The sequence below is a fragment of the Podarcis filfolensis genome (assembly GCF_964270895.1).
Source record: "Podarcis filfolensis genome assembly, chromosome: 12".
In the NCBI taxonomy this organism is placed as follows: domain Eukaryota; kingdom Metazoa; phylum Chordata; class Lepidosauria; order Squamata; family Lacertidae; genus Podarcis; species Podarcis filfolensis.
The window spans coordinates 27,275,543-27,297,589 of NC_139614.1; the positions used below are offsets into that span (position 1 = coordinate 27,275,543).

Here is a 22,047-nt window from a genome sequence, read left to right on the forward strand (position 1 = left end):
TGCACCCCCCACGCTACGCCACTGGTAATAACAGCCTGCTGGATGACACCAATGGCCCATCTATTCCAGCATCCTGCTCTCACAGTGGCCAGCTGGATGCCTGCGGGAAACCAGGGAGCAGAGCATAAGCGCAAGAGCACCCTCCCCTCCCATGGTTTCCAGGAAGTGGTACTCAGAAGCATTTCTGCCTCCAACTGTTCTCTCACTTATTTCTTAGAAACCACATTGACACATATACCCCTGTGATCCCAGGCAAGGCAACCACGTTTGCTATGGGATGGGGCTACCACCACACTTGATAATATGGTGGTATGTATTGTGATGCATGTTGCTAGGAGAAGAAAGGGGGGGAAACACACACTTAATATAGCTGAACACATTTGATGCCTTTCCATAGCATGCACCATATTATTGTATTACATTCAGTTTGTGCCTTAAAAGGAAATGTCAGCCAAGTGGGGGCTGCTTGTGATGACCAAGTTTTATGGCAGGTTCATGCATGTCTACACTGAAGACCACGGCTTACTTTTCCTTTATGTCCCAGTCTTTACAGTATCACGCAATTGAACAAGAAAGTCTTTTATTGTGCACTATAATATATGCAACATGTATGAATCTCTGAATTACATAGGTTACATCACAGAGATTACAGATAGTTTGCTTTTGAAAAAAAATAATGTCACCAAAGATTGCAGAGACAAATATGCAGCCCTGGGAAAAAAGCACAAAATAGCAATATGCTGGTTAGTTGTCGGATAATTCCCTCCTCACTGTATTGATCTTTGGCACTATCCACGCATCTCATCTCTTTACACAAACAATCCCAGATGGGCTTTCAGCTGAAAAACCTGTGAAGCATTAACTTGCTTAACTAAAAGAAAGTGTTCTTGCCCAAATCCATTAGTCTCATATGGAACTGAGATTAACCTGTGATTTACATTGACTATGGCTGCAAAGGTGTGGTCAGCTTGACATTATTGGCTTGCATTTTCAAAGGGCATAGGGCAAAACTCCATTTTAGGTGCCAGGAAAGCTTGTCTTTCTAACATCATCACCATCATCACCATCATTGTTATTTTATTTTATTATTATTTTTGGATCACTTCCTATGCAGCATCTTGAAGCAATTTCACAGCACAAGAAATGTGTGTTTCTTTTTCACCTAGACAATTTCTTTTGCTTAGTCTATGGGTATTTATTCATTTGTGCTTTGGCCGTGCCAGTGAGCTGCCACATGGGAGCATTTCTATTTTTTTATGTATTTATTTATTTCATAGAATTTATACACTGTTTGATTGTAAAAACAAAGCAGAAGATAAAACAAGAAAACCAGGGGTCCCCACACAGATTCTTAATTGTATTGTTCAATAGGCACCAATGATGTTTCCAGACAGTTGCTATTTCCAGGTGTTATTCAATCAAATACTGGAAAATTCATGTTTCACGATTATAGTTGCTTGGGAGGTCATGTGCAACAAACTCTCTTCCCCCAAAACTGAATTTTTTGAAGTGAGGAAAGTGACAGGAAAATACACTTGATGTATGGGATAACACTTGCTTGGAAACAATGTCATCTAACTCCCCCACAAACGAAGCAGAATAAATACTCATTAAATAGCTAACACTGTCTACTCAATAAACTGGTCACCTGCAAGTACCTATAGTGTCTTACCCAGGTAATATTGGCTTCTTAGAATGGGAGGGAGCCTGACACCCAGTCTTTCCTCTTCCCCTTCCTGCTCAGCCTATGCCAACCCATCATTATCCATTTACCCTTGGTGGTAAAAGGGCACTGAATTGGCTACGTGCCCAAACATTTGTGGCAGCAATGACCTTATTGATTTTTCCCAGTGACTCACTTTCTTGGAGGCATCCCGTACAGGAAGTTCTTGATGCCACAGATACTTCCCCTTGGCCTTGGAGAATTCTGGACAGAAAAGGCTAATGGCAGAGGCCAATAGGTTCTTCTGTTAGTCATCTCCAGGGAGGCTGCTAAATGCCAAAACACACATTTGGGGAAGCCATGAGGTATGCCTTTTTTGGAACAATAATATTATAAACAACAAGTGATATTTGCAGATATTAATGCCCCTTAAAAATATATATCTCCTTGTACATAAAAAAATGGAGAATAACAACTTAGACGTTTTATTCTGAGATGCTGATAAGGAATTTCTAATTTACTTTTTGAAAACTTGGCCAGTATGACAGTGAATTTGTCTTTCCTTTTAATGGATCCAGTGTCTCTAATATTTGTGCAGTGGTCTTTAGAGAAGGGAAATCTAAAGAATTACCAACCAGTTGTCAATTTCCCTTTTCTCGGGCATGGTTCTTGCATGACTGGTCACAGACCAGATCCAGGACCTCTTGGAGGAAACTGATTTTCTAGATCCATTTCAGTCAGGCTTTGGGCCCAGTTTTGGCACAGAAACTGCTTTGGTTGCCCTGTATGCTGACCTCTGCTGGGAGAGGGACAGGGGAAATGTTCCCCTGTTAATTCTCCTTGACTTCTTGGTGACTTTTGATACCATCAACCATAGTAGCCTTCTGGAATGGTTGCCTTGAATTATGGGTGGGGGCACAGCTTTGTGATGGTTCTGGTCTTACTGGATTGTCCTGCACAGAGGGTGATGCTTGGGGAGTGATCTTCAGTCCCGCGGAGCCTTCAATGTGGGGTTCCTCAGTTCTATCCTGTGCTGTTTAACATCTAAATGAAACTGTTGGATGGAATTATCTGGAGTTTTGGAGTACTTTGCCAGAAATATGCTGATGACATACAGCTCTTCTTATCTTTTACATCTGCTGGTGTGGCAGTGGATGTGCTGAACTTATCTTGCCTTAGTAATAGACTGGATGAGAGTCAAGAAACTGATAAGACAGAAGCACTGTTAGTGAGTGGTTCCCTCAACTGGATAGACATGAGGTTGCCTGCTTTTGATAAGGTTACACTCCCTCTGAAGTAGTGGGTATGTAGTTTGAGGCTACTTCTGAATCCTTTGCTATCGTTTGAGGCTTGGTTGGCCTCAGTAGGACAGAATGCCTTCCATCAGCTTTGGCTGGTGGCTCAGTTGCACCCCTGTCAGGACAGGGATAGCTGAACTTCTGTTGTCTATGCTCTGGTAACCCAGAGGTTAGATTACTGCAATGTGTTATACACAGGGATACTCTGAAGTCAGTTTCGGAACTTCAGCTGGTGCAGAATTCAGAGGCTAGGTTGCTCACCAAGGTAAGACAGTTTGAGCATATTACACCAATCCTAGTCTTACTGCCCAATTCAAAGTGCTGGTTTTTACCTAGAAAGCCTTAAATTGCTCAGGACCACAATACCTCAAGGATTGCCTCTTCCCATATGAACCATCTCAGACCCTGCGATCATCATCTGAGGCCCATTTTTGTTTGTTTCTTCCATGAGAGGCCCAGAGGCTCACTGTTTGTGAAGTTTTTCCCCAAGGGAGGCTTTCCCAGTGCTTTCATTACATATCTTTTGGCACCAGGTGAAAATGTTTCTTTATAACTAAGCCCTTGGCTGGTTCTATGGTCTTTTAGATGTGCTTGGGGGGGTTATTGTTTTATTTTTGTTTTATTATGTATTTTGTGTTCTCATATTGTACTTTTATGATGTGAACTGCCTTGTGATCTTCAGATGAATGGCGGCATACAAAGTTAATAAATCATCATCATCTTGGGTCTGGTTTGCCAAACAGTATTTCAACATATTTCTAATACCCCCACTTTTAAAAAAGTATTTGTACGTTGCAGTGTTGGGGTTCTGATCGTGGGCTGAGATCCATACAGGAAACTGACACTTCCTAAACATGGTGTGATTGTTTTCAGCACATGTACACAATCCCAGCCATCAAGCTACATGCAGAAGTTCATGTAAGTCAGCCTTAACACTCTGAGGCTTTCCTTCCTGTCTTGACTTCTGTGACTTTCTCTGTGGCTTTATAGCAAGCAGTGACCTTCCTGTCTCAATGTCATTTATAAGTACATGCCAGCTTATATTGCAAAGACAATAAAATACTCTCATGTTGACAGAAGCAGAGGCAACCCGTTGTGTTCTACAGAGATGGCTTGTATTCACTAGAAAAATGTAGCTATTTTTAGATGCTGATGTATTCTTTTATGAGCATTGTTGTTTATTCTTTGCTAAAAGAATCTCTTCATTATGAAGAGAAATAAACAATCAGAAACATTAATTAAGTCAGAATTAAGAGTCAGGGCTTAAGTATTCACTATTTTCATATTGCTTCCTAAATGCAGCACACCATAATTCAGAATTAACTTACCAAGGTTGTTTATGTTTTCTCTGTGCCACTTTGCAAACCCTGAACCATCTTGCTTTGGTACAACCTTCCCCCTTGAATTGGGAGAACCAACACTGTATACATTACTGGAGATAAAACGCGTCATTAGCCTATGCAGAGCTATTACGATGATTTATGAATTACTCCCTGCAACTTTCCTAATTGTCACAACATTATTTTTCTTTTTGATGGCTACAGCAGGCAGAGCACTTATTTGTAAGCCTGATTCATAACACTTCCTAGATCTTTACTGAGTGCATACATGCATTTGAAACTCAGTGAGAGCAACTTAGAGTGAAGAAATCATGGGGAAATGGGAACCACCCATCCCAGTGCTACCAGACTGGTGTTGGGTGGTGGTGAGCACCTGGTTCTTCAGGCTCAGGGAAAGGTGTCCATGAGGGTGCAGGCTCTGTCCTTATAGGCCATGGTGATCTGGGAGGTTCTTCTGAGAGTTCTTGTCCAACCACTTCAGGTGCAATGGTCTCTCCATCTTCTGCACTCAGCTCTGAGCCCTGACCCAAACCTAGCTCCCCAGCTGGTGCCCCTATAGTCTTTCTGCTTTGGTGTCCAGATCACTACTAGATACAGGAGTCATGACTTTATCTTAATTTCTTCCCTGTTACATTATGGCAGAACCATGGAAGTATAGGCCAAATGCAGCCCTCTAGGCCTCTATGTCTGACCCTTGGGACTCTCCTGAGGCCAGACATCTCAGAAGCCCTGCTCTGCACCCTCCTGGAGTACGCAATTACCCCTGCTAGAATGTGTCCTTGAGCTGTAACAATGCCATTTCTTGCTTGTATGGAGGATGGAAAGATACAATTGTGTGTGCAAAAAGTTCTGGCTTTTGTGTGGCTGGGGTGGAGGCTACTGTACAAAGATAAGAATCATAAACATTTTTTTCTGTCCACTTGTATCTGTGTTCTTTGCTGCATTGCACAGCACATAGTTAAACTATGGAACCCACTCCCACAGGAGGCAGTGATAACCACCAACTTGAGTGGCTTTAAAAGAGGATTAGACAAATTCATGGAGGACAGCTCCTAGCTACAATGGCTGTGCTCTACTGCCACTGTCAGAGGCAGTACGCCTCTGAATACCAGGTGCTGGGAACTGCAGGTGGGCAGAGCACTGTTGTGCTCATGTCCAACTTGCAGGCTTCCTCAGGCATCTGGTTGGCCACTGTGGGAACAGGATGCTGGACTAGATGGGCCATTGACCTAATCCAACAGGGCGCTTCTTATGTTCTTATTCTTTTGCCCTGTCCACCACCGGCAGGTGACCCCTGAAAACTTCCTGACAAAGACATTTGACCCTTGGGAAGAAAAAGGGCCCTGACCCCTTGCAACTGCATCCCACCTCTCCATCCCTAAGTAATGTTTCAGTCCACATCATTTTCGTCCTGCACTTCTGATAGCTTGCTCTTTCTCCCCATCAACTAATGTAACTTGGTCTCATTAAATAAGGTTGCAATATTGTATACCACTTCATTGATTGATCATGTTCTGGACCTCAGTGTTTGAAAAGCCCTCAAGGTTCAATGTGAATCAGTAAAGGTTGTTCAAATCATACATAAATGTATGAATGATTCAGCAGGGATTCCAGGTAAGAACTGTTGATAAATAATCATGAACTTTGCTTGGAATTAATTAACTGAACTTATGCATATGACTGAGCAGCCAGTGCTTCTGTAATTCCTCTATATGTTGCCTGAATCTGTGAAAACATTTACCTGTGCTCCTCCCTGCATCCCTAGAGGAAAGGGAAGGGGAACACCACAATAAATTACTGGAGGGCAGAGTATAAAAATAACACACATTGATAAAGCTCAGTGGCGAAAGAAAGGATTTCAATAGCTTCCCAAATATCCTTTTGAATAATACTGCATATCCGTTTTAATGATGTGATTAAGGGCAGAGAATTAATGTCCATACATTAGGGTCTAGTTCCTCTTGGCTCATAGGAACATAAGCAGACCATTCCTGGATCAGTCCATAGGCCCATCTAGTCTAGCATCCTGTTATCTCAGTGGCCAAATAGGCATCTATAGGAAGTCCACAAGTAGGACCTGAATGCCACACTGCTTTCCTCACTTGTGATTGCCACTGAGAAGCATAATGATGGCATCCAAGAATCAAGCTAAGTTACCTTCCTCTGGAAGGAGGATTTACGGGATAGGGGGCACCTCTCCTTGGGTTCAAAGTTTGTGGGGTGTTTAGAAGAGCTTCATCTTGCCGCCCTTAACTAGAAAGGAGGGAAGGACAGTCTATCAGCCAGTCATGCTGGTAACAGAATACCTTTGAAATGGAGTAAGTTTGGGATTTTCTCTCCCGCCAACTCCCAGCCTTTACTCTTGTAATAATGACCCGTGTACAGTTTTTGGATCTAATTTCACCCCCACATGCTTGTGATGAGTGAGGATGGGGGAGGAATTTGGTTCAATCTGCATTTAATGAGTACCTACCTAATCTGCACTTCTTAAAAAGAAAGAGTGAACTGAAACACAGCCAGTTTGAAATTTGCAGTTATGTGTTGATGTACGTATGAACGCCCCCCCACCCTCAAACCCCAAAGTTTATAGAAATGCATATGTCAGGGAACAGTGTGTATAAAAAGGCATATATTCATGAAAATGTATTATATTAAGGGAACTTACTTACAGAAATGTTCATATTAGGAAAAATGCACAATACTGATAAATGTTTACGAGGGGTTTGAAAAGAAAATAGCATGTTGGTATGGAAATATGGCAAATTGAACTGGAAAAATGTGAAACTAAAGTGGGCGGATTCCTCCATTCTGCAATCCTAAACATACACATACATTATCTGCTCATGTAATTGTTACTTACTGTTTTTATTTACATGTTATAAACTGCTCTGAGAAGTTGGGGGGATGGATTCATGACTGACACAAAAGCCAGCCTGTTGTAGATGGAACTGTTGCTTTAAAGCAAATTCCCAGAGGAACTCTGGCCAGGGAATATTGGTCATATCCCTAGAGCCTGGGAGGTTAGTTCGCTGTAGCCTAGGCTTGGGAGAGACCTACTAACACTGAATAGGCAGTTGTTGTTTTATTCAATAAATAATTATCATTCTCCATATCACTGCTGCAACTGTTTCCTGACCAAAAAATACTACACGGCCTATCTTTCAATAAGGGAGAAGTGCCTTTGGGATTGGGGTGAGGTCTGACCAACTAGCATTGTATAAATCCAGCTTCAGTTGAGAATCACAACTACTTTTCCCCCCTTTTTTGTTGTTGCTGGAGCCTGATCTACATAAGAAAGCTGGTGTATACCCAAAATGTACTGAGTGCGCCTCATTCATTGGCTCAGAAGACTGAAAGAGCATCATGAGCATCTTTTGGATTGCAGTTAAGCATCTCGTGTGATGGCTATTTTGTACTGATGTACTAGCATCTCTCTCAAGGTTAAAGTGTTTTTTGTACCCAAGGTTCACTCACAGAAACCCCATTTTCTCATCCTCACTGCCACATCTTTCTGCCTGTTCTTACCCAGAAGTTAAACCTGGGCACGTTCTCTGTTGTGGTTCTGCCTATAGGTCTTTGCGTGGTGAGTTCCTGCCTCCCCCCGAGGAAATAAAGACACAGGACACAAGAATTCAGGTTAATGGGTCAAATTAGGCCACAACTTTATTGATTACAGGAATTGAGAGGTATTGACTTAGGCATTGGTCCTAACTACTAACCGGCTTGAAGGCTGGAAGGGTTAATCACCAGTGGGAGGAGTCCTGCTGAGGCACATCAACTAGGACCTCCCACCGCTGTCACCGGGTCAGCTGCAGCAAGGGAAAGAGGAGGTGCCTCGGCTGCGGCAGGGCTAAATAGCTGAGGCCCCACCCCTGGAGCCAGCCGATTGGCTGGCCCGGGGTATGATGCGGCCGGGGATTCCCTTTGTTATCGCAGGGGCTGGAGCCCGCAACCCCACCTCCTTGTTATCGTGGAAGTGGCTTTTTCAAAAACAACATGTGATGGCCTGGGAATCTGATTCAGAAGCTGAATCTGAGGAGTCCCAGCCTGCACAGGAGTCCCCGCCTCCAGGGCCAGCTGAGCTGGGGCAGGGGCTTGAGTTTGAAGGGCCTGCACCTGTGCTAGATCCTAGGGAGCAGACACCAGATGCATTCACTCTGGCTCCGGTGGTGATTGAGGATCCATTGCCTGCAAGTGCGCCTCTCCCAGCCCTGTCAGGGGAAGGTGAAGCTGCTCCTGGGTCCATAGAATCATAGAATCATAGAATCATAGAGTTGGAAGAGACCACAAGGGCCATCGAGTCCAACCCCCTGCCAAGCAGGAAACACCATCAGAGCACTCCTGACATATGGTTGTCAAGCCTCTGCTTAAAGACCTCCAAAGAAGGAGACTCCACCACACTCCTTGGCAGCAAATTCCACTGTCGAACAGCTCTTACTGTCAGGAAGTTCTTCCTAATGTTTAGGTGGAATCTTCTTTCTTGTAGTTTGCATCCATTGTTCCGTGTCCACTTCTCTGGAGCAGCAGAAAACAACCTTTCTCCCTCCTCTATGTGACATCCTTTTATATATTTGAACATGGCTATCATATCACCCCTTAACCTCCTCTTCTCCAAGCTAAACATGCCCAGCTCCCTTAGCCGTTCCTCATAAGGCATCGTTTCCAGGCCTTTGACCATTTTGGTTGCCCTCCTCTGGACACGTTCCAGTTTGTCAGTGTCCTTCTTGAACTGTGGTGCCCAGAACTGGACACAGTACTCCAGGTGAGGTCTGACCAGAACAGAATACAGTGGCACTATTACTTCCCTTGATCTAGATGCTATACTCCTATTGATGCAGCCCAGAATTGCATTGGCTTTTTTAGCTGCCGCATCACACTGTTGGCTCATGTCAAGTTTGTGGTCAACCAAGACTCCTAGATCCTTTTCACATGTACTGCTCTCAAGCCGGGTGTCACCCATCTTGTATTTGTGCCTCTCATTTTTTTTGCCCAAGTGCAATACTTTACATTTCTCCCTGTTAAAATTCATCTTGTTTGTTTTGGCCCAGTTCTCTAATCTGTCAAGGTCATTTTGAAGTGTGATCCTGTCCTCTGGGGTGTTAGCCACCCCTCCCAGTTTGGTGTCATCTGCAAATTTGATCAGGATGCCCTTGAGTCCATCATCCAAGTCGTTGATAAAGATGTTGAATAAGACCGGGTCCAAGACAGAACCCTGTGGCACCCCACTAGTCACTCTTCTCCAGGATGAAGAGGAACCATTGATGAGCACCCTTTGGGTTCGGTCAGTCAGCCAGTTACAAATCCACTGAGTGGTAGCATAGTCAAGTCCGCATTTTACCAGCTTCTTTACAAGAATATCATGGGGCACCTTGTCAAATGCCTTGCTGAAATCAAGGTAGGCTACATCCACTGCGTTCCCTTCATCTACCAGGCTTGTAATTCTGTCAAAAAACGAGATCAGGTTAGTCTGACATGACTTATTTTTCAGAAATCCATGCTGACTATTGGTGATCACAGCATTCCTTTCTAGGTGCTCACAGACTGTTTGCTTAATGATCTGCTCCAGAATCTTCCCTGGTATTGATGTCAGACTGACTGGGCGGTAATTATTTGGGTCCTCTCTTTTCCCCTTTTTGAAAATAGGGACAACATTTGCCCTCCTCCAGTCTGCCGGGACTTCGCCTGTTCTCCAGGAATTCTCAAAGATGACTGCCAGTGGTTCTGAGATCACATCTGCCAGTTCTTTTAATACTCTTGGATGCAGCTCATCTGGCCCTGGAGACTTGAATACATCTAAACTAGCCAAGTATTCTTGTACTATCTCCTTAGTTATTCTGGGCTGTGTTTCCTCTGCTGAATCATTTGCTCCAAATTCTTCAGGTCGGCACTTCCGGGTTGGTGCCACTGTTTAATGGCGGATTCCCTCCGAGCTCCGGAGGGAATCGGCTCCGTAGTGTCTGGGTCTGGCCGCTGCGGCGAAGCGGGGACCCTTAAAATCACAGGCGCGGATGCCTGTGAACACAGAGACTCGGCGGGCACCATTTGCGCCCCCCCAATCCGCGACGGAGCCTCTTTAAAGGCTTCGGAACGGAGGCAGGGTAAGGCGTGGTGCTGAGAGTACCCCCTCGCCTACGGAGTGAAGCCGCAAGCCATTGACAGAGAGCGCCAACTTCTTCTAAGAGTGATTGGATCCTAAAACATCAACCCGTGAGTAATACGGAGATTGGAACTTTAAAAAATTTCTTATCTTGGATTTGGAACGAGCGGGAAGGGGCTAAAAAGGAAGTCCACCCCCCCCTCTTTGTAAACAACTTAAAGCAAAGGACTGGGCAGCTAAGGTCGAGAGAATCTGTTTTTTGCTTTTCTTAACAAAGATCCTGACCTCACGGTTTGGACATTATAAGAAGATATTCTGGAGGATAAAAAGAATTTTGGGAGCTGAAACTACACCCCCCCCTAGACCCGGGAACGTCCGATGAGAAAGCCTGTTGCATGGAAGATTTTGACAGCTGTCAAGTGAGCTGCTAGTCAGCTAGTTGTCAGCTGGAAAAAGAGAACATTGTTTCTGCTGTTTTTGCTGGTTTATTCGAGATAACTTGTTGAAAATAAGGTTGATACAAAATAACTGGACTTTTGGTTTTTGAGCTGAAAGGAAGATTAAGGAATTAAATCCCCCTAGAGGGGTAACAAGGATACTACATTACAAAAATGGCTGGAGTGTCTAAATTCCAAGCAGAATTGGACAGAGCACTGGTTCTCTTGGGAAACTTACAAGATGAGTACGATGCTTTGTCTACAGAGGTATCGCTATTACACTGGACAGTAAACAACAGCTTGGAGTTTGATAAGGATTTGAAACAGGAAGCCTATTCAACTGAACAAATAAATGAAACCGAAAGCGTAGACACGATGGAGCAATATGTTCTTTTTGAAGAAAACGAAGGAGGAGATGGAGGTTTGCAGGAGTCAAAGGAGAGCTACAATATGAGGCCTGACATGATGATAAAAAAGGACAATAAAAACTGGATGCGGAAAGCCTGGTTTGATTGGGAATTTGGAAAATGGAGAGATCCTCTTTTGAGGAGATCTGAAGACCTGAGGATTATAAATTTGTTGAAGGTGGAAGCTGGAGCTGTGGGGACATTTGGATTTGAAAGAAATTTGAAACAAGAGTTGGAATACCCCATAGGCTTTGCTTTTGCTTTTAAGTATGGAGGACTGGCTAGAAGTAACACCGATTCTGTTGGGCCGGAGCCCCTCCGAGACCTGGGGCTTAACATCAAGGTCTATCAAAGAGACCGGCAGAAAGGAACTGAGAGAGACATAAGGGCCTCGGACCTGAGATCTCCAGGCTAAATAAATAATATAAAGACTGATGGATATTGGTTGGGGACTGGAACCGGGAGAAGGGTGGGTGGAGGTTGGGAATCCAAAGGGTACATAAGGATAATCTGCATTGCTTTATTTGTTTTATATTTTGTTAGTGGTAAGGAAATTGGGTAAACCGTGGAAGGGAAATTTTGGTCGACCTTAGGAAAAAGGTTTAAGAATAAATTAATGAGGTATAAGCATTGATGAGTAATTTCAATAAGGTGAAACTGGTTTTTTTTTCTTCTTTTTTTTAAATTAAGTGAAAATAAGGCTGTTAAAAATAAATGGAGGAAATGGAAAAAAGAAATAAAGTAAAATAACAGTATGTTAGAATAAATGTTTAAGTTAAGGTGAAGAAATAAGTTAAGGACTTGCTGAATTGACAATTTAAATTGGAATACAAGAAGGGGAGGTGTGAGGAGGTCTGAGAAACAAGGTTGAGGAAAATAAGTATCAGAAACTGTATGTGTTTTTTCTATTTTTCTGTTTAGTTTCGAATATGCTTTTTTGTGTTGTTTTTATTTTGTTTATTTTTTTGTTTTTGTTTGTTGTGTGTTTTTTGAAAATACCAATAAATATTTAATAAAAAAAAACAAATTCTTCAGGTCGGGCATTGTTTTCTTTATCGGAGAAGACTGAGGCAAAGAAGGCATTGAGGAGTTCAGCCCTTTCTGTGTCCCCTGTTTGCATCTCACCATCTTCTCCTCTGAGTGACCCCACTGTCCAGTAACCCTCCAGCCTCTCCTGAGCTGCAGAGGCTCAGGGCAGAGAGGCGGAGGGAACTGGGTTCTCTCAGGAGGAGAGCTCGCCTTAAGGCCAGGAGAGGCGGGTCACCTGTGGGCCAGGACCGCCCCTGGCCTCAGAGGAGATAAAGGCCAGTCAGCCCAGTCCCAGGTTGCGGGAGCAACGTCGCTGGAAACCTGCTTCTGCCAGCACCCAAACCTGTTCTTCCGGAGTTCCCGACCACGCCCGGCTTCTTGCTTTGGACCCCGCTTCGCCCTTTGTGGACTGTCTCCAGACCCTTCACCCAGGACCGGACTCTGACCACTCCTCATGGTAACTTTCCCCGGGACCAGCACACAACACATATAAACGTGTTTCCATATTTTTGTTTCATATGAGATTCCCATTCTTACTAAAGACAGTTAAAGACGCATATGTGTTTCAAACTGTCAGTTTTTGAATTTAAACTGTCAAGAATTTTGCTATGCCAGCATTCCGTCATCGCTGCGCCACTCAGGCTGCACATTGTGTGAGTGTGTGGGAGACATTTTGTCAAACTGGGGAAGTGCACAAACAGTGGAGCTGTGTGGTATGAATTGGAATTCTGGAAGCAACAAAGAAATTGAGTAGTGAGAGATTTAGTGAAACCATCTGTTGATGCTTGTCTCTTAAATGGTTTTTTTTCCCTGGCCTCAAACTCTTGAGTAGCTCCAGGATGTCAGGCTCTCTAGATCACATTTAAATTCTCACAAATGCCCCCCAGTGTCAAGCATCACCCTGAGGAATTGTGGGGAATTTAGAGAATGGCTAGATGTAGCCATTTCACCCTGCTTGGGCTGCTGTAAACACAGCTTGGTAGGGGACACCCATTGTAGGACTCTTTGGCTATCTTCTCAAAACTGAGTAGATACCACTTAAATAATTTAGGTAACTGACTTGCAAGAAATGTGTTTACTAAAAAAGTCCATGACCACAGATGGAGAGGGCAAATGAGCAAGGCAGTGTAAGCAGCAAAGAGTTGAAACTCACGAAGAACATCCTGTCCAAAAGTCCAGCAAAACTGAGAGATGGTCATGTTCTAATGAGACCCATAAGGCAAAATGCAAGCTGTTTTACTTGAGTCATTTAGATAGATTTTGATGATAACCTCTTTTTTACCCATTATAGCTTGCATGGGAGGATCCCCTGCTAAGCATCTGAACTATCTCAGAAGCACGGTACAAAATTCTAGTTACATTATTATGTTGTTTTGTCTCAACTCTGCTCAACATTCGCTAACTTGCTCCTCTAGCCACTAACTTGCTCTCACTCTGTTGTTCGCCAGAAATCACATTCCTCACTAACATACTGTTTAGCTCAGCCTCACTGCCTTGGGCTCACTGATTATGACTATCTCCCCTAACACTTCAGTTCCCTTCAGGTCTATCTCCTTACAAAGCCCTAGTCTCCACAAAGGCCTCTGACATGTCAGCCAGGAGAGAACATGTCACAATGGACTGCATGACCCTGTTACTTGAGTAACCTTACTTGACAATGGACATTTATCCTCTTTATATCAAGCTTAGAAGTTTATGGCTTTTAATCTACTCACCCTGTTATGTGTCGCAGACATATTTTATCAAGCTGTACGATATTTGTCTGGCCCTGCTAGCTAAGCCCACAATTACCGTTGCCCATATTCTATCCCACCCCTCCATAAAAGCCCTCCTGCACCAACTTGTGGGAAAGGCAGTAGTGTGGTTGCTCAGAAGGGAGCCTTGCAAGGCTCAAATCCCCAAGCAGCCATGAATGCATCATGGGTACCTTCCTTACAGCAAGGGTGGTTGGGAAACTTGCTGGTTTGATCAGTCATGGTTGAGGGTTATGCAGCTCCTCCAAGTAACTATGGAAACACCACAGGTCCATTTATTGCAGTTGAAGCTGACTGGGATCTTGGCATTTGGAGATGAGGTATGATGGACACTCCCCTTCCTACTAGAAAAACAGACACACAGAGACCCCTTCCTCTCAGTCTTCAGGTTATTGGCTTCCAAGCAGAATTCAGATTGTTGGTGTTGACTTTTAAAGCCATAAAATGTCCAAGATACCTAAGAGACCACTTTCTTGAACAAGGTAGAGGCCCTTTTCTGTGTCTCCTCTGTGGGGAAGGCTCCTTTGACTGGGACCAGAGTGAGCACCTTCTCACTTGCCACACCCAAATTATGGAGCACTGTGCCCCATGGAGCCCAGGGTTTCCCCTGCTCTGTTGTTCAGTCTCTCATTTTAAAAAGAGAGCAAGATCACCAAGAAACTCTACTTCCATTTTCTTTATTTTACTGGTTTTTGGCTTTGATGTTTCATCTGAAGAGATTATTTTATCTGTGCCTGCCTGTCTCTGTTCTCTTATGTTCTATTGCTAAATTTCTGCCCGGCGTGTCTCTTTCATGACCAGCGTTCAGGTTTTCAGAGCTGTGGGCAGTGCCAATGGAGGCCTCAGATTCTAGAGTTGCTCTTGGGTCTAGTACTAGCATCTCAACTGTTAAGTTTTCATTTTCTTTTTGGTTTTCAGTTTGCTCTGCCAAAACCCTCTCTTCTCTCTTCTTCCTCCATGGCTACTTTTTGCTGCTCAGAGACCTCCACCTCCATGGCCTCTTCACCACTCAGGGCCTCTTCAGCAGCATTGGAGGCAGATGGCAACTGGAGAACAGTTGAAGATGAAGGACTTGGGCAGGTCCCTTGATGTAACCGACCTTTACCCATAGGTCTTCTGATCACTGAGAGCCAGCTCTTGACCTTATTGTCTGCATGTTCTGCATTTTGGCTTGATATTGGGGTTTTCTTGAGAAATGGTGATCTAAGCCACTTTGTGTACATGTCAGAAAGGCAGGGTGAAAATTCTTATATAAATAAAAAATATATAAAATTCTTATATAAATAAAATGCAATGGAATATCTAAAAGAAGGCATGGCTAAACAGGGATGGCCGAAGACATTTTGCTGCTTGAGGCATAATAGCAAATGACACCACCAAGGTGCAGAATACCCAAGGTCAGCCACATTATTTTGGTTCATGATCAGGGACTGGTTGGATGAGGAAGAGTGCTGGGAGCTGCCCACCAAAAATTCCTCAGGGAGGGCCACAGAAGATTACGACTTAGATCCTTGTTTGTGGTGGTAGGACACTGAAGAGCAGTCTGCAGAAGGGATGAGCTGGGAGGTGCTAGAAGCAAGGGGTTTGAGGGATCAAGGGGGGTCAGGAGAAGGAGGGAAGGGACTTGTCTCTGTGCCAGAGCATCTGCTTTTTAGGCAAAAGGTCCTTGGTTCAACTGCTGGCATCCCCAAGTAGAGCTAACAGAGAATCATGTCAGAAATCTGGAGGTGCTGCTGCCAGTCCATGTAGACAGTATTGAGATGAATGGTCTGGCTCAGTATAAAGCATCCTCCTACATCCTGTGTTCTTGTGCTCCATTATGCTTTCTCTCCAGTGAGAAGAAAACTGCTCTTTGAAACAATAATCTGTGGGAGCACATTCTAATGAAAAGAAATACACTGGGCTCGATTGTCCAGACTTCATACTTAGAGTGCAGCAGTTGAAGTCAACATGGCTAAATCTTGAGCCAACCACTGAATTCCTTGTAACAACTTATGACTATCTCTACTTCCAGGTCTTGCACCAGTTCGCTGTTAGCCTACAGGGAACGGGTCTGAGATCCAAAGTTAAGGCTTAAGTGGAGTGTAACTGCCTCTTTCTGTGAACCATTAAGATGCCTCTTGAATTCTGATTTGCACCCGAATTGGCAGTTTCTGACAAAGCTCTTTTCTGTGAGACTTTAGGCCAGGTCGGGGTGGGGGGTGGAGGTGGAATCGGCCTTGTTAGCTTATGAAATAATTGGTCATGCTGTCAGTAGAGCCTTATTTAATATCAAAGCAGAGGCTGTCTTTGGTGGATTCATAAGATAGCAATTTGTGGTCATAGTCAAGGGGAAACTGCCAGATGCAATCTTCTTGGTCATATGTCTTGTGAAACATAATGGATTTCAGGGGGAGGAGGAAGCGTGGAAATAAAAGGGGAAACATTGGCCAAGGAAGTGCTTTGCCATTTTTGTTTGCCAAAAAAGTAAAATTGTGGCGTATCTTTCTTTATGTCCAATAATGCATGCTTCCCTTCTCCAATAGCAGCTGCTCAGATGTGGTTATTTCCAAGGCTCTGCTCAGGACTCATTTTAGACACCATCTCCGGCATGTTCCTTTTTCTGAACAGCATGGCTGGAGGTTTATCTTGGCAGTTTTAAAGTCTGGCAGAGAAGTTTTCATACAGAGCAATTGAGTTTGCCTGCAGACTTGAACATGGCTTGAATGAGAATGACTTATTCTCAGTGCCTGTACTTTATAATTCTTAGAGGTCAAAAAGTATCATTTCTCCACTTCACATCAAAACTGCTTATTGTTTAGAGGATGGGGCAGGTCTGATTTATTCCTTGTTGAGTGTGAAAAACGTCAAGATGACTAGCAAGAAATGAAAAGTCTAGAGGGAAAATACTTAGCAAGCCTTTATTCTCAAGTCTGAGTGTCAACGGATTCCCTGTCATGGACAAAATTATTTTTATTATTATTATTGCTTGTGCTTCACACAAATTCACACAAAGGTATAATAACAGTGTTGGCTGAAAGTTGAGATCAAAGCAGATGTTGAAGCCCTATCCCACTGAGCCCACTAAGGTTTTGACAACCATTTTGAAGATTGTTTTTTATGGAAGAGGTTGCATTTCTCCTCATAGGTAAGCCACGTACCTACCCTGATTCTGATTAACCTTTCTCTCTCGGTTGGTGTGAATGTCAGTGCTGCTGACTTCACCTTGAAATGGATGATTTGCACAACAAATTCAAACAGGGATCCATCTTCCATTTTCCTCCTTCCATTTGTATTTCTGTCCCCTCACCGCCTCCACTCTCGTTCTGTAACTGGGGAGCTTTCTGACAACTTCTACTACTTTTCTAATTGTCCTTCCCCTGTCCTGCAACCTTCACTTAATCGGTGAAGGTTTTGCTACTGTGAAGATACATAAATGTTGGGGGGAGCTTTGCCTGTTGAATTTCTACGTGTCAGGCTGCTGTTTAAAGGCACAGCAGCAGACCCAGTTGGAAACCCTAAGCCTGGCAAACTGATGAAGATCTAATTTATGGAGCTGGGCCACATAGCTGAACTCTGCAGTTCCAAATCTGTGGTCCTGGTATTATTTTTAATGCTACCAAAGGGTAGATTGATATTAGGTGTTTTGGAGGGGGGATATCCCTTGCAATGTTGTTGTGTCTTGCCTGTTATCTCTCTACCCCCTCCCACCATAATATATATGTTTTATGCAGAATCATACATTTAAATGTTTTATTTATTTATCTAATTGTATGGGAGACTGGTAAATTGGGGCTCAAAATGAAACATTTGATTGAAATGCCTTTTGGTAATAACACTGAGTCTAGATCTATCTGGCAGAGGAGTGTCCAAATCAGAGCTAAACACAAAATGTTCACTTCTCCATCCTTTTAAAGCACACACATAGATAATACCCTTTAATTAATGTATGCCCACAAGCTCTGCATGCAGGTTTTTCTTCTTCTGCCCTGTGATCTCTCCTCTGCTTTGTGTAGCCAGAGTTAATGCTGCTAATCTGTATTCAGTGGGATCCATTTTCTTACATAATCACTTCTGGCCTTTTTTTAACACGGCATACCGCAGAGATCATTCTTTTCTTGGAACAATTCTAAGTATCTGTAATGTGGAGATGTAATTTTTCCACCCCCACAAACTCCCACTTCCTGACTCCCACCTCTTGGGCCTTAGTACCAATAATTACAAATAATTTGCCCTGAATTCTAGGAAAGACCGCCAAAATGACCCCAGAATGGGCAACACAATACCTAGAAGATTATTTCAAGGACAAGCCTTCAGAATTTTCTTACCTATTCATCTTGCCCATTTCCCCCTCAAACCTTTTCTTGTTTGGCACTTCAGTGTCATTGCGAATGTTATCACAGTGTCATCCTTCCTGAGAAGTAAGATATGTGCACACAAAAATACAATATAAATTGAATGAAATCTGTTAAGTTAATGAAATAAATATTTCCAACTAGAAAAAACCCTTTTCATCAATAATTAACAAATCAATCAGCAATCAAGAAATCACACAAACCCTTTAAGAACTGCTGGAGAATTATGTTCTCAAGTGGATTTCTACAATTAAAACTGAGAACAAAGGTGGATTTAAGGCAGTGTGACCGGTTCTGCTGCACTGGGCGCTGAGCCGGGGGGGGGGGGCGACGACACAGGGCGTCACAACTATGACATGGTGAATTGAGCAGAATGGAAGGTGAGAGGCAGGGGGTGTGATGGAAAAGTTTGTTTTGCTGGGCAGGTTGGGTCTCCAAGTGTTTTCTTTTTCTTTTTCCCTGCCAACAAACGCTTAACAAATGGCAGCCTCTGATTGGCCAGGGTTCCAGGAGAGGGAGTTGAAAAGGAGAGGATTTTGAGAAATGGTTGGTTGGGATAGAGGTTGGGAGTTAGGGAGTGAGAAGAGAGAGAGTTGGTTCTGGGTAGAAACATCCACTCTGAGGGAAAATATCACAAGCTGGAGAAGTAGGAGCTGTGAAAATAAAGTCTACTTAGGACTCATTCCAGTCAGGAAGGGAGAGATTCTTCTACAAAAAGAGAAGACTCCCAAACCAGTTAAGAGGGGTGTGGAGATCCCTTGGGTCTGTTACTTGGAGTACCTCAAGAGTAGGATTGTCTAAAGGGTGTGTAGCTGACAGGAAGTACGACCTTGTTTAAGAACCAAAGTATTAAGCGGCAACAGCTGTGCAACAACTGAGAAAAGAACTGAAGTGAAATAACATTATAATCTGAAGTACCCTGTGTTTTACCCACTTTGTGTCATAAACTTCCTTTCTTAATTAAAATCTCTCTTGTTTATTTGATCAAATCCTGCCGGAGACTCCAGTTTTTTAGGTTTTCCCTCACACAAGTCCCCCACAAGATAATTTGGGGTAGTTTGTAGGAATTTGTGGAACGTGTTCTGTGAGGTGGGTGCACTATATTTAAGTGACGGCGGGCCCAACGGCACCAGGGGGGAAAGTGTCATTGCGCCCTCAGAGGGGGCACTGAATGTTTGCCTCACACAGGGCACCGCTGAAATTTGAAAGACAAAAGTCCACCCCTGCTGGGGATTGTTTCATTTGCAAAACATTTGCTTCAACAGTTCTTCTAGGATTACCAGAGTGAGCCTAGCCCCTACTCTGCTGTGCTGGAGGCAGTTCGGATGGAATGGAAGAAGCCCAGCTGGCAAGGAACATCCCAACACTCTTATTCAAATGGTAGGTGGAAATAACCACCAGTGACATCCCTGCTGGTTGTAGCATTTTAAAGGTGGGGAGGGGCTGGGCTGGGCTGGTTCAGCAGGATCCTCAGCAGACTCTGCTGCTGGGAATGGGCCCAGTCCAGGCATCTCCACTGCACCAGCCTGCAATACATTTTCCCTCCCCCCTTACTCCACCACCTTCCATTCTGACTGGCGCTAGGGCTGGGCTCTGAATGCAGCACTGACTGCCATTTCATAATTCACTACCATGGCTGGCCAAGATGACTTCAGCAATATTTGGGGCAGTGTGCCTTCCAAATTATTTCTTTACTGTTTGTGTGTGTGTGTGTGTGTGTTTAAAATGTGTTTCATTAACATGGTAGGCTTTATTCAGTTTCCGGTGTGTGTTTGTGTGTGTAACATAGATAGCATATTAAAGAAAGTGAATATTATCTCATTCTCAAGGATGGGTAATGTATGATCCTCTACAACTCCCAACCTCCCTGTTCATTAACCATGCTAATAACTGGCCACAGGTTCTCCATCTCCCGAGTATAGTACTGAGGTATGGCTCCTATCTTTACTGTGTGGGTATTTTGCATGTGACATATCACATTCTTTGCAGTTGTGTTGTTGTTTTCTGATTAAGAGCTAGCGACCATGCATGGCATTGTGGGAGGTGGGGATTAATCCTTTACCTCTGTGAGAACCTGATTGCAGTTGTGTACACACACACACACACACGTGGGATGGAGGAGAAATACAATCCAACATGCATTTAAAGGCGAATGTATGAAATCTGCACTTATGTGAACTGAAAAACAGCTATCTTTCAAATTTTGCACTTACTTGAATTTTGTAACACACTTTTACAACCAATGTCTGAAAAATGTATATAATGGGGAAAACTGCATTAAAATAACTGTGTTAGTGAAAATAACATACAAAAATCCATTATATTATGGGAAATTGCTTGCTATCACTCTCTTGCTCTCTCTTTTCTTTCTTGCTTCTTTTTCTTTTCTCTCTCTCTTTCCTTTCTCTTGTTTCTTTGAGTCATACGTTAGGGGTCTTTGTTAAGGTCTAGAGATTGTGCTCATGGGGGTGGTAGATAGTTGATGGAGGGTGAGAGACTGGGAGGAGAAAGGAAGGATTCCAGCTGAGAGCTGGGAAGGGCTGCTACCGTCTGTGGGTGGTAGGGGCTGAGAATTGCCTTTAGGAGAGGACTCCATATTTTACTTGTTCTCTTTGTATATTTTGTAGCTCTTCTCTTATTGTATTGTGAAAAACTTTAATAAGAACCTTATTTCTTTTAAGGAATTTGCTTGCAAAAATGTGTACATCATAAAAACACGTGAAATGTGTTTATTAGGAGAAATTTGTACGAAAATGCTGATGAATATTCATGAGGGTTTTTCAATTTACAAAATTTGCAACTTGCTGCAAAATGTGGAAAACTGAATTTAAGATTGCAAAAATGAGAAACTGTGAGATCTGCAACTGACAGATCCTTTCATTCTTAATGTGTGCAGACCTGCTATTTGCTATGGAATGAAAGCTCATACTGGTGCCCACTGGGGGGGAAAGCCAACAGCAGTCAAGGAAGCAGGGTGCTGCTGCTGCTCTTGCTGTCGATTTCAGTTTTCACCATGGATGGAGCAAAGGGTTAAAGATCTTTCCACAAGCTCTGTGCCAGTTTAACCCCCCTCCCCCCATCCTTCACTATTTCTTAACCAGGAAGCTGTGCAGTCCATTTCTTTTATTTAATGAAACATTGTATGCCACCTGCTCAAATCTAAGACCTGTACGTGGTCTACAAAAACAAATGTTAAAAACAATTTGCATGTTTTTTTAAAAAATATATAAAATCTGTAATTTAAAAACAATTATACTTACTAAAATAACATATTTTAAATTGTATGCTAAAATTACATGGCTGCTAAAATTCCTTGCCTGGGTAGGCTGGCTGGCACGCACACACACTCTCGCACAAAAAAAAATTAGCATGAACTAAAGACAATACAGTGAAGGTGTAATGAAAGCTACCGTATTTTTCGCTCTATAACACGCTCCCAACCATAACACGCACATAGGTTTTAGAGGAGGAAAACAAGAAAAAAAAATATTCTAAACGAAACAGTGGATGTATGATTTTTGTGGTTCATGCTGTGGCCACAGACATGTGATCTGACGGTGAGTTTGGGGTAGCCCAATGCAAAAATCCCAAGGATCCATGTGGATCCATGCTTTGTAACCACGTTTTTGCACCACTGCGGCCCCAGGCAACAGTGGGTGCATGATTTTTTTGGTGCAAGCTGTAGCCA

At 43.3% G+C, this 22,047-nt stretch overlaps 2 long non-coding RNA genes across 3 annotated transcripts in view; one reads left to right on the forward strand and one right to left on the reverse strand.

The window, feature by feature from the left end:
- Positions 1–331: 331 nt before the first annotated feature.
- Positions 332–12,869, reverse strand: LOC310745839. 2 transcript variants are annotated; one of them, XR_014540359.1, is made up of 6 exons: positions 12,759–12,869; positions 7,827–7,896; positions 6,459–6,554; positions 4,290–4,393; positions 1,860–1,992; positions 332–711 (listed from the first exon to the last, which is right to left on the reverse strand). It is a non-coding gene; the product is annotated as an uncharacterized lncRNA (long non-coding RNA). The 2 variants fall into 2 exon arrangements; XR_014540360.1 differs by having other exon boundaries at positions 4,290–4,360; positions 12,759–12,861.
- A 15-nt stretch (positions 12,870–12,884) lies between these two features.
- Positions 12,885–22,047, forward strand: part of LOC310745837 — a 39,259-nt gene continuing 30,096 nt past the window's right edge. The window contains exons 1-2 of the long non-coding RNA XR_014540357.1: positions 12,885–12,924; positions 13,563–13,612. This is a non-coding gene — a long non-coding RNA (uncharacterized lncRNA). The remainder of the gene's footprint in view (positions 12,925–13,562; positions 13,613–22,047) is intronic.